Source organism: Apostichopus japonicus, chromosome 8 (assembly GCF_037975245.1).
Source record: "Apostichopus japonicus isolate 1M-3 chromosome 8, ASM3797524v1, whole genome shotgun sequence".
Taxonomy (NCBI): Eukaryota; Metazoa; Echinodermata; class Holothuroidea; order Aspidochirotida; family Stichopodidae; genus Apostichopus; species Apostichopus japonicus.
Window position 1 is genome coordinate 36,175,027 of NC_092568.1, and position 12,934 is coordinate 36,187,960.

The 12,934-nt window shown below is 35.2% G+C and overlaps 1 protein-coding gene across 1 annotated transcript in view; it reads left to right on the top strand.

Moving 5' to 3' along the window:
* The first annotated feature begins 1,641 nt into the window (after nt 1-1,641).
* Nucleotides 1,642-12,934, top strand: part of LOC139971884 (ubiquitin-ribosomal protein eS31 fusion protein) — a 205,163-nt gene continuing 193,870 nt past the window's right edge. The window contains exon 1 of the mRNA XM_071978697.1: nt 1,642-1,651. The gene's annotated coding sequence lies outside the window, so the exon portion shown is untranslated. The remainder of the gene's footprint in view (nt 1,652-12,934) is intronic.

Consider the following 12,934-nt stretch of genomic DNA (forward strand, 5'->3'; position numbering starts at 1 on the left):
TTATGGGTCCTTGCCGTTAGGTTAGAGAGCTTATTGCCTATTTTTAATGAAGGCTTTCAGCCAACATGGAGATAATAAAGTCAGGGCTTAGAATTATTACCTTTCAAACACACCAAATACCACGCTCGGGGATTTATGGGACAATGTCTCCAACCCCTCCACATTTTTAGTAAGAGGACACTAATTCAGTTTTGTCCACACCTCACATATTTGTGGTTTGTATCTTAAACCTACATCGCCACAAAAACAAAACAACGGTCAGAGTAGCCTATGCGCATTAATTAAAAGAACTGGAAGCCGTCTGATGAGGCGCAGAAAGCTTCCCACGGGGCGCAGTTTGCCCACCTGTGATTAGACCCATCCTCAAGGATGTCGCTCAGTTAGACTCCATGTCAGGGACAAATTCCTCCCACTCCCTTCCTCCCCCTCCCCATCCCCAACCCCCACCTTTCTTTGAAACACAAATCGACGCCCATGCCAGCTATACACATTGCTTACCAGGAACATACAAATCGCAGCGCGCTGTTCTGCCAACGGCAACGTGAGTTTTATTCAATGCAATCCATAATATCTCATTCGTTCGTTACACTGAGTGTAACAGTCAATCGTGCTGCTAATGTTTTGCTCAGATAGTCACCTCTCATAACGAATCATATTCCCGGCATCGAAGACACTTTCTTTCATGTCGTATATTCAATTTCTATAATAAACAGGTAATGTCCTCATATTCTATACAAACCATCGTAACGTCAGCTGAACCTAATAAGTATCATTATGATTATAATGACTAAGGGGAAATATTACGTTTATTTCTTAAACGGTACATTTTTCTATTCTTGACAATATAAACCCAGGAACTATTCTCTTAATTTGTAGCTAAAATTAAGACTTAATTTCATCATTTGTTTTCGCTACCCCTGACGACCTTCGAAAGTAACACCCTGCGGTGATGGAACTCACTCATAATTGAATAGCTAAGTTCACTACTGAACCAAGCAACGCTGTAAGCATTAGACTGATCAAAATCAGCGGGTCGCCGACCTTCCCTATAGATACTACAGCATAAACCATATACTATCCACACTCACAAGTCAAAGTATAATGTTTTCTCTCTATACTTCGTATTGATAGTTTTCACTAGGTAAACGTTACCACTCATAACAAGATAGCTGAAACGTTGGCTATTAATGGCACTTTCAATTTTTCGTACGACTCTTTTCTCAACTCTTTCAACTTTTAGTCAGTTTTTAGATCAAAACTTTTTACTCACCAGACCAGTAAACAAATTTCCTACGCTTCACTTTGCAGGTCTAAGGCGGTCAGAAATGACCACAATTGGCGGAATTTTCGCACTCTATATATTTTTATTCGTGCTCTGCCAAAAAAAATCGGATTTACATACATATCTGAAACGATATTCTGTTACTTTCTGACACTTTCCTGAGGGAGAGCGAACGTACGGAGTGATATCGACTCTACATTAATATATGTTACCCTATATGAGTTTTAATAAAATAATCACCGATCCTGCAAGATCAGATCCGTTTAACCTCCGATAACGTAAATACATAATATCAAAGTTCAGGGGCTACAACCTTTATAAACGTATTGATTTCTTAATTTTGTGATATTGCCATAACATATGTGTGGAGCATTTTGTTTATAATTAATCAAAACTGGAAATATTACTCAAATAAAGTAATTTATTATTGATCAAACTAATCTTTCTCTTAACAAATGAAATGAATAAGAAATAAAATAAAGTGTAATATGTGTATGTGTGGGCGTGCGTGCGTGCGTGTGTGTGATATTTGAAGATAATAAACGCAAAATGGCTTATTGTTGCGTATTACATCAATCTCAGTTGCGGTTTTTGCTGCTGTGTAAATTTCAGTATTTAATGAAAGTTTTCACGCCCACCTCCACCAAACAACACCCCTCCCACCCCACCCGACACCAACACCCGCACCCGTCCCTGTTACACAGCTCACCCTTCTCCCATTCCCCTTCACATAAAAAAGAAATAAATTTAGCCTACAAGTTTGGCCTTTACACATACTTGAATATAATGTCCGCGTTGTACCTCTTGCTTTGAGGACACGTCCTTCACGACGTCCCCGATACATAAACCTAGTAACCTTTTATATGTTCATCATGTATTTCTTCACAGTTTTACATGCTATGGATTCAATTGTATACATCTCACGCACAGAGCAGTAGTTTCGCGCGTGAAATTTCATTTGTAACGATTTCTACGTTCCATTTTAGAAGTCGTTCATTGCCCTCAGCAGCGTTAGACGGTATGTGTTGTTGACAACAATTAGAATGTTAAATTGCCAATTAAGCCTTGACATTACAGATGTGCTACTATATACCTCACAGTGAATGAACAATGAATTTAATATATGCGGAATGCGAGCCTCGAGGGGTCAAAGGTCAGCAAAATCGAAAGTCAGCGACGAGTGGACGCGGGTGAATAGTGGTATATTCCTTCGGTCAGACTATGAATTATATACAGAATCATTTCCTAAATTGCTTAATGGTGTCTCATTTCAGACGATAACTTTCAATTAAGCTGTAGGAAATTGGTTAATAAAAGAGTTGCGGGACACGATATTAGAAGCATTAGAAATGCTGTCCAGTATAGGCCGAGGCTTACGGTGTATGCAAGAAGCAGTAACATTATATGAAGTACCATGCATGATTTGACCAATACACGAATAAAGCATTGGTCAGCTATCCTGGGGATACAAATTATTTCTAGACTTGTAGCTTTTTTTGATTGATTTCAAGCAACAATGGTCTATACCGTTTTAACGAAAAGAATGTGTACAGTAGCATGTACGCTATTTCCATAGATTCTTGAAACTTTACTATAGGCATGACCACTATAGGGTTAGAAAACTTCAGAAGTTTCCCCAGATGTGTCCTCCTTGTTCTCTATCATGTGAGCGTCCGCTTGGATTTACAACAACCAAAAATTAAACAAATGGTCGGATTTTTAACTACTTCCGGCAAAGTTTTCATCGGCCGGTGATTGGACCATCAATGGCTACTCTCCAATCAGTAAGCACAGGAAGGAAAATTGTCAATATTAACAGTCTTTGAACCTTTCTAATGTTACAATGAGATTTTTTTTTCCCCCACGAAAGGGGAAGGCCGATATTCCAGTTAGACCCTCTCCCTCAGGTCGCGACAGTTTTGTCTTCTTATCTAAGGTCATGTAAAATTATGGTAACCCAGCATGGCGGGCATGCGCACTACAGTATCATGAACCCTGAGACAATATGTCTTACAATGAAAGGTATATGATAGCGTGTATAGCGGTACATGCCACACAATGAAAGAGTAGTAGCTGTATTGACGAATGCTGCCAAGTGGTGACCAATCACGGCGAACAACAATATCTAAAAGTACATTAGCTAAAAAATCGATGTTCGTCACTAAAAGGTAGAAACATCGATAACTAAGTCCGTTAGTTACTTGTTAATCTTTAGTAATATGTGAACGGATTCATCCATTGAAATTGTGAACGATTGGCATTTTATGCATTTATGCATTTTAATTTAACTCTTTGACTTTTTATAAACTATATTCATAGGCACAAGCAGCTTTCATATTTGACATTTTTGCACTTTTGTGGGGGGGGGGGGGGTGGTCATAGCAAAGTACAACATATCTTCACATGTGAAAGATGAGAATTACCATAACGCAATAAATCTTTCGCATTTATAAAAACAAAACAAAACAAACAACAAAAAATATTGTAAAGAATGAAATAAATCTCAGGCTTATTTGAAGGTCAGCTTTCTTCAAAGAGTGTTTATACAAGAATGGATGCACGTCACACAACACTATACAAATTTCATGATAAATATGCTGTCCCGGATACGCTAACATGCTATACCAGGGCCGTTTTTTCCCTCTCGAGTAGTTCCTTCTGTGCATGCTAATGTCCACTTCTCGATAATTTTACATCCTGCGACCTTGTTTGAAATACGTATGCAGTTAATGGGCCATATGACAGGTATCTCTACCTGGCTGTTGTATAGAAATAGCCAATCCAGAATCTACACATGGCGGCTGCTAGGCCTCTTCCAGAAGCATCCATAAATCAAAGCCCGTGCTTCAGTTTCGGATTGACCAAAGCTACTGAAGTTTGTGATTTGCCGACGACACTCAATCACTAACATACGAAAGAAAAGGAAAGCTTCATTGTACAGTTCCATGTAAAATAATATCATTAATGTTTCTCACGAAATCTAATTGCACTATACACAACACGTATTACGTATAATCGAGTTAGATTTGCTTAAATGTTTCCGTTCCTGTTACTTTTATCGGCTAATACGGAAAATATCTATCATTCAACAGTATTGTTTTAGAAAACATTATAAAACAGTACTCATATATCTTATTTCTCTCCTTTTTCTATAATATTTTCTTTAGGAGTATACGTTTTTTAAATAATATATATAATATATATATATATATATATATATATATATATATATATATATATATATATATATATATATATATATATATATATTGATATTAACATGTATGAACAAGACTATATATGGTATGTCTGATGCAGTATGTGCCTATGCAAATAACTTTGTCGTTGAAAAGAAAAAAAACTCATTTCGTTTCGGCATTTCCATGACACATTATTTCCGAACGAATGGATTCCATTATGTTATAATGTTTATAAACATGCAGTCGTAATAATACATGTAAAACGTGTTCCAGGTGTAAACTCAAGCTATACTTGTATCACCATATAAACACTAGGCAGTATATAATTGGTTCTTTCCTCTAGGCTTTTCCTTCTTTCTTTCTTCCTTTCTTTTTTCTTTCACGATTGTCTGTTCTTCATCACAGATACTCTGCTTATAAATAATTAAAGGTCACCTTCCGTTTTGCAACAAATAGATTTCACCTTCTCGAAAAATCAATGAATGCAATTGCGATAAAAAATATTGACGTCTTACAAATACGGAAGTGTATATTCTAACACGTCATAGTTAGGCGTAGGAGACTCAAACGGTGCGGGACAGGTGGAGAAATTCAATGATGATTGTGACGTTATATCATTAAAACTGTTGATAATCACGGCGGCAATCAGAAACAATTTCTACTGATTTATATTGTATACGACTAGAAACTTGATTCAGTCCTTGGACGCATGCGCACGGAGGCATGTGGTGACTTGTCTCGAGTGGAGGTTTCCCTGTCTTTCAAATTAAGTAGTAGCCTTTATATACACTGCAGTGTATACACGCTTTAGTCGCCTATACAATGAATTGCATACACGCAGGAGTAGCCTATGCACTGCAGTGCGTACACGCCTTAGTAGCCTGTACACTGCATTGTAAACTCGAAGTAATAGCCTATACACTGCACTGTATACACGCAAGGGGTAGCCTGTATACACGCATGTCTATTCCCGATGCATGCATGGAAAAGCTTAAAGATGGGACCCTAAACTACATGTGTTTACATTGCAAGAATAATTGAAACGCAATGACATTCAGAAGAATGTCCAGAAAGACGCGGACTGTAAATTTAATAGCCACCCATTCTAGGTCGAGCTATTGGATATTATTAGACAATTGAATAATAATTGCAGCGATAATCGAATATAAATAAATTCCTCTATTAATTTATTACGATTAATCGTACAGATTAAAATAATCTTTTATACCAACGAACAGCACTACATGACGAAGACAGGTAAAAAATGAACGTTACCAGTGCGGGCTCACATAATGTATAAAACATGCTTCGGCAAACTTCGGCAAATATGTAAGAATATTTACTAATTTTACAAGCTAGTAAACTAAAACTTTCATTTCAGGAAATGGTTTGCTTGCTGTTTTTTGGAGGTTCTTGGAAGATTTCATTGAAATTAGAACATGTTCTTCCTAACGAACTATTTCGTTAAAACAGTTCTTAATCCTGCCTGTTAATGAATGGATTCCTGCAAATTCATGGCAAATTAAGATATTGTTGTTGTTATTTTTTCTGCTCCAGATCTTCACTTTATATTAACAAAGTTCCGCCAACCAATGAAGATGTAAATCCTAAATCTGACAAACTTGGTCTAGATAATCGATTGCAACTTTACATATCACGATCATTTTTGTATAAGTCAACTTTCGTAAAGTTGGCTCTGTTAATTCTCTAAAATCCCACATAACTTTTCTTAACTTGTTTGTGTCTTTAAATGTCCAACCCCTCAGCCGATTCACACAGAAATTACAGTAACTACTGTAAATCTTAAGTTTTGTACCACAGTAAATACTGGATTGTGCTGACAAATCTCATAAATCGGTAGCATGTGCAATTAAGTTTACACTAAGAATTGAGGATATTTGTAATTCCAACAAATCCCAACAACTGTATTTGCTGGAATTACACATATCCTCAGTTCTTACTGTAATCCTAATAGCACATGCTACCGAATTATAGCACGATCCAGTTTTAACTGTGGTACTAAACTTAAAGATTTACAGTATAGTAACTGTGTTCTCTATGTGTATCGGCTGAACTCCTGGTTAAAGAACTTTCTTTCTAATTAATTTTTTGTCCAAAGCCGAGATGATCATTGGTGTAATGAGATTTTAGTTCGTCGTTCCTCTACACTTGTATTCAAAATATCATAAAACATTCGTTTTAATAAGCATTTGCTATAAAACATAATAAATAATACTAAATCTCTCGCATATTTCGTGCTTTCTTGCCAATTTTCTGATATTTGGCTGATAGTATCAATATTGTAAGGATTTCATTCCATTTTTTACTCGAGATATGGAGACGTTGATCATGCATTAATTAAATCCCACAAAGTATTAAATAATGTAAAACAGAAAAGGGTACATGCACATGTTCACGCATCATAGTTCTTTTTTCAAGGTTATATATATATATATAGAGTTGTCTGACGATCGCTATAACGCGTGAAACTCCGAGTTACAACTACTAGTGTTCCACTAGTCTCAACTAGTATCAACATATATTCCGCTCTGTCCACTGGACATAGAGCACTCTGTGCCAAGATTGACGCCAACCAACCAACTCTCTCTCTCTCTCTATATATATATATATTTATATATATATATATATATATGTGTATATGTATGTATGTATATGTATATATGTATGCAAATGTATGTACATGTGTGTGTGAAACTTGAGAAAAAAACATGCTGTGAGTTAATTTTTACGTATACTATATTACATACATACATACATATTTAGCAACGAATCTAGGCATATATAGGCCTATGTATATACATATGGTATACATATACAGATAATAATTCCAAAGTCAGGGTTTATCATCCAGACCTTGTACTCTCATTATTCTCTTTATTAACCTGATTCGTAGCAACATTTTGACTTGTCGTCATGGCAACCAAATTCATGGCTGCCATCAGCAGGCAAACAATTAAATCTTCTGTGATCTACAGTCACTGCAATTAACGGGAGTAAAGAATGCACTGTGCATTATGCACTATTCTTATGTATAGATACCTTTAATTTTTACGTCATATTTCTTCTTTAATATCTTTATTATTCAATAAAACTCATATTTTCGAACGTAGTATTGAAACGCTCCGATTTAAATTTAAAGGAAGACTTTAATGAGAATTTTAACTTTGATGTCATAGTTTAAGACAAAAGAAACTTGGAAAATTTGGATGCTAGTTTTACAGACAGTTTGCAGACATTAAGCTTTGATCGATTTTTGTTTAATAAGTTTTAATAACTCATCCGAAAGATGTTCTTTTTAACCTCCTATAAAGAGCAGAACACCATCAAAGACATTCAACACCATCTGATGACATTCAACACCCTTCGATGACATTCAACACCATTCGATGACATTCAACACCCTTCGATGACATTCAACACCATTCGATTACATTCAACACCATCTGATGACATTCAACACCATCTGATGACATTCAACACCATTTGATGACATTCAACACCATTTGATGACATTCAAACCCTTTGATGATATTCAACACCATCTGATGACATTTAACACCATTTGTCTTTGATAAATTTTTGATTCATTAATAAACATGTTTGAGTTTCATATTCCATCTGAGGAAGTGACCTAATGTGTTAAGATGTCCAAGTACTCGATGAACCTTCATTTCTCCAAACAGAACAAAAGTTCTCAATAAACAACCTCTACTATTCGCATTTTTTAATATGAAGGTATTCATCATACCGAAATCACAGCGTCTTTTAAAATCCATCCTTAAAGTATACAGAAACTCCATATATGCACCATATGCATATTACAGCTTTTTGAGTTGACCACACCTGGCGAGGATTACCCTAATTAGAATATTGATCAAACTCAGACATCATCCTTTATATCAATCACCAAGTGAATGTTAATGAGACCGTTACTGGGTTGAAATTGACACGAATCCTTAACAGTCGGTGCTGCCTGGAAATCTTTTATATAGTATAGGCCTAATCGCTCTACACTTTTCATAAATTTCAAATTTGAAACATTGACATTTTTCGTTTTCTTTTTTTCTTCGCTGTTTGCTATAATACTTTGATGTAAGACTTATATTGTTTGATATAATACTTAAATAGAGTCAAGCAAAATATATACATTTTTACGAGATTTTTCTTGCAACTAGAATTGAATTTATCAAAACTTTATCAAAACATATCCGCGTTAGTATTATACCATTCTTTCTGCTTCTTCCTCCTGAAAGTGATCGCTGTAGGGTCGAAACCTCAGACCTTTTATATTTTACATGTAATATGATAACACATTATATATATATATATATATATATATATATATATATATATATATATATATATATATATATATACATACATATAAATACCTGAAACTGTGACATCCTTTATTCAAATAGCCTTACGCATGTATATAGACATATATATGTCAAATATAGTGTACATACCTGTACATTAAATAGGACACTATACGCTGTTCAAACATAGCAGTTCCCCTAAGGGTCTCTCTTTTTGTATATTTGAGAATCAGATCGTTACACGCCCTTATCATAAAATATCTTTCCAACAGTTGTCCATCAGATCGATTTCTATACCTGGCTTAGATTTGACAATAATTTTCCTTGTCTTTACATACACACCTGCATGTGACACTTCTGTAATTTCCACATTTAAGTTAATACCTTATCTTCCAGATGGGACTTAATTAGTAGGAGCGCACGACTATCAAATGTAACTACGCCTAGCTAATCATACGGAGATACGTTTTTTTTTTGTTCTTCTTCCTCTTCTTCTTTGTGCCTGAGCGTGACTTGAATGCAGTAGCAACATAACTGTTAACGTTTAAATCATGACATACATATACAAGAGAGATATATGATTGGATGTAACATGATAAGAAAAACATTAGACGACTTAAAGTCTATCAGTTTAATTTAAATTTCAGTCAGGGTCATCATGACGTGCAACAAGGATTATATTTATTTCCTGTATTTATTATGTTTAATTGTTTTATATCAGAAAAGAGCTTTTTTTTATGAGGGTGATCTAGATTTCAACTTTTTATCGGCCTTCCATATTCTTATTATCTCTTTTATTTGTTTTTTAAAATTTTTTTATGATTATTATTTTTTTATCCTTCTATATCTTCTTTCTATATATATATTTATTCAATTCTAACCTAACGTACTATAAGAAAATGATCTACACGTATTTGGTTTATCGTACCGCGATGCTTACAATCTACAATTATCATGACCCTGGGGAAAAGCAAACTTCATGGAATTACTTTCTTCGGCCGTAAAACTAGGGGCGCGGCTGTAACACACTTATAATGGAAGTTGAATATCAAGAACATGTTGAAATGTCAAGCTAGATATACGTATTTAAGCATAGATCAAAAGATATCATGTGGATATCGTCAATTTCGTCTCCGCCGACTGGGAAGGCTGACACAGTGATCCCCGGGGCAGTATATCACAGTCTGAATGTTACAGCAGGGGAGAGGGGATAGGGGAGAGGGGGGTACTGGAGGGGCTTTGTAATCTTCTACTAAAGAGGCACCGAACTTTCACTAGTTCATACTGTGTGGTACGTAACTGTTCCATGGCCTAAGTTCCTCCAGAAAACTCACACAAGTTACATGATTTGAAACAGTCACTTCGCAAGAGAAAGCTTGGGTGTGAAAACCCGAAAGTTGTATGTCTAGTTTGTTTGACAAAACATTTATTGGATCACTCTTTATAGCAATGAAATGTAATGGCGCAGGGTTGATTGTGTTTGAAATGTTTAAAAATAAAAACATTGGCAGCGACAGAGTGATGTGAACATGCTGTGACGTCATTTTAGTAACGTCGACGGTCAGGGGATTTATTGATTATATAGATATAGATATATGTATAGTATTTATAGTATATATAATATATATAGTATATATGTATGGTATATATACTAAACGTGTATAGATACGTACGGTACTATAGATCACCCACATAATTATATACACTGCAGATTCATTTAAATATAAGGAGGCCTAAGTGCACACAATAGTCTCTGGAGGTATACTGATACATAAACTGATTCATATAATTATCTATTTTTGTATGTCTGTGCTAAGACCGGCATCCGGGTACATATCCATCAACCCATCCATGTTTTCGTGAACAGACTTTCATATCAAATTATTTTACAACTGATGCTGAGATTTCGTCATCGTCATGTTATCGCACGTTTTAGCGATATAACATGTTAGAATGTAATCCGATGAATATGCTCAAAATTGATTACACATTCTATGTATTAATGCAGTGTTGATTAAAGAAAAAAAAATGGTTTAAATATCGCTCATTGCAATCTCCCAAGAAAAACTATTAAGGTGTATAGAGTTATATCCATGATGGTTTGTCTGGTACTGTCTCCCCCAGACAACCGACGGCAAAATGAGCTCATTCGTTGAATCAATTAGATCACGTTATAGGTCTTTAATATCATATCTACATACTATACGGTTATTATATACGTATGCAAAAGCACGCTACCTACTAATATATATATATATATATATATATATATATATATATATATATATATATATATATATATATATATATATCCCTATGAGGCAGGCAGTGCATCACTAGACGAGGGGAAAATTCATCTATACCCGATTGACATGTGACCTATTTAAAGCGTTATAAATCCTCTCAGCGAGAAATTCATTAGGGACTTAAGTTAAATACCAAAGGGGAAATATGTGCGATAATTGGAAATGTAATAGAACATGCACTGCAGATAATCAGTGCAACATCCTTTCATATACTTTTGAATTGTCATATATATATATATATTGAGCACTACACAATTCCGAGCATCCAATGTGTATCACATAAAGGTATTTATATCTATCTCTACCGTATAACTAGATATTAAATTCACATACAGCCTACTTGTTACATTGATATATACTCGCAGACTACCTCTCGCTGAACAAACAAGCACGGTCTGGAAATTTCTGTGATTAGTTTCGCGCGTAAATTTTATCACTTCTTTCACGGCTGTAATCTGAGTCACGTGTCTTTACACATCGACGAACTTATGTTGTTAATCCAGAAATTGCACTACAACACGGAAATTATGGAAAGGCCAAATCACAAATAGCCTATATACATTATGGAAGCGTGCGTATGCTAACAGAGATCTAGGCTATGTTGTCAAGGTCTTTCTTTACCAGACTGGTTTTCATTGTATATATACGAGAGCATTGGAATCACGTGACCTTTATCTGAATCTTTCATTGGATGACTTTACTTCATCTTCGAATATATTTGAAAATGTTGAATGTTAATTTAAACGTCAGAAACAGTTGCTTCTGCCACAAGAGCAGCTATAGGAACAGAGCCCAATTGAAAGTGTAACAATTTGCCTATATCTACAACAAAAAATATACGAGACCCAGAAATTATTTAAAGGCGAGAAAACGATAAACAGGTTACATCGATACTATTCCGAGCTTTTGGCTGTCAAATATTTTCCAAGAATTATATGGTGTATATTATTGCAATTGGTCTTGTAAAATATACGGAGAGCTTAAGTTATAATCTCCTGATCCATTATGTAGACCCCTCCCTTCTCCCTCCCCTGCATTTAGCCTCCCCCCCCCCCATATTACTTTAATTCACCCTCCTCATCCACGTAGTCCGTTCGCAGACTCGTGAATGTCCTTTTATTGATGTTCAGAACAGGTTCTCTCTTTCTTTTTTTTTCCCGTAATGAAGTTATTCCGTTCCGCTTTTTTTTATAATTCTTTTTTTTTTTACTCCTTTTCAGAAGGGCTCTTACATACATTCTAGCATTCTAGACTTCAGGAGGAAGTTTATGATATTAATGACAATCATAAGGAAAGCATTATCAAAAATATATATATAAACATATATATCATTAAATGTTTAAAACAAAAGAGGGTTGTTCATATAGGTTTATCTGCAGTTTGTTAATTGTTTTAAAGTATAGCATCTTATACGCCTCACGGATGCTATTGGGTAGCCTGGATTTAAGCGCTCTGAAGTAACAGAACACAGTAACTACAATGTTAATACAAGTGAATAAATCATTCAGATACCAACCCGGTATCGCATTCTCATGTACTACCAATTATCTAACAAAGAGCGTCGATAACATAAGCCAGACGCTGAACTCTATCACCAGCTCATTGCCGGAAAATTCACGGGACCACGTCGCTGCTCTTATACAGAGCCTTTAAAAATACATCTTCGTAAACACGGCAGGGGATCTGGAGATTACACAAGCAGATTCTTTTTTACTTCGTTGTTTTTTTTTTTAAAGAAAAAAAAAACTATGTAAGAATGAAATGATATTTGAAAGTTGACACGGTTGGACACAACAGGAATGTTTG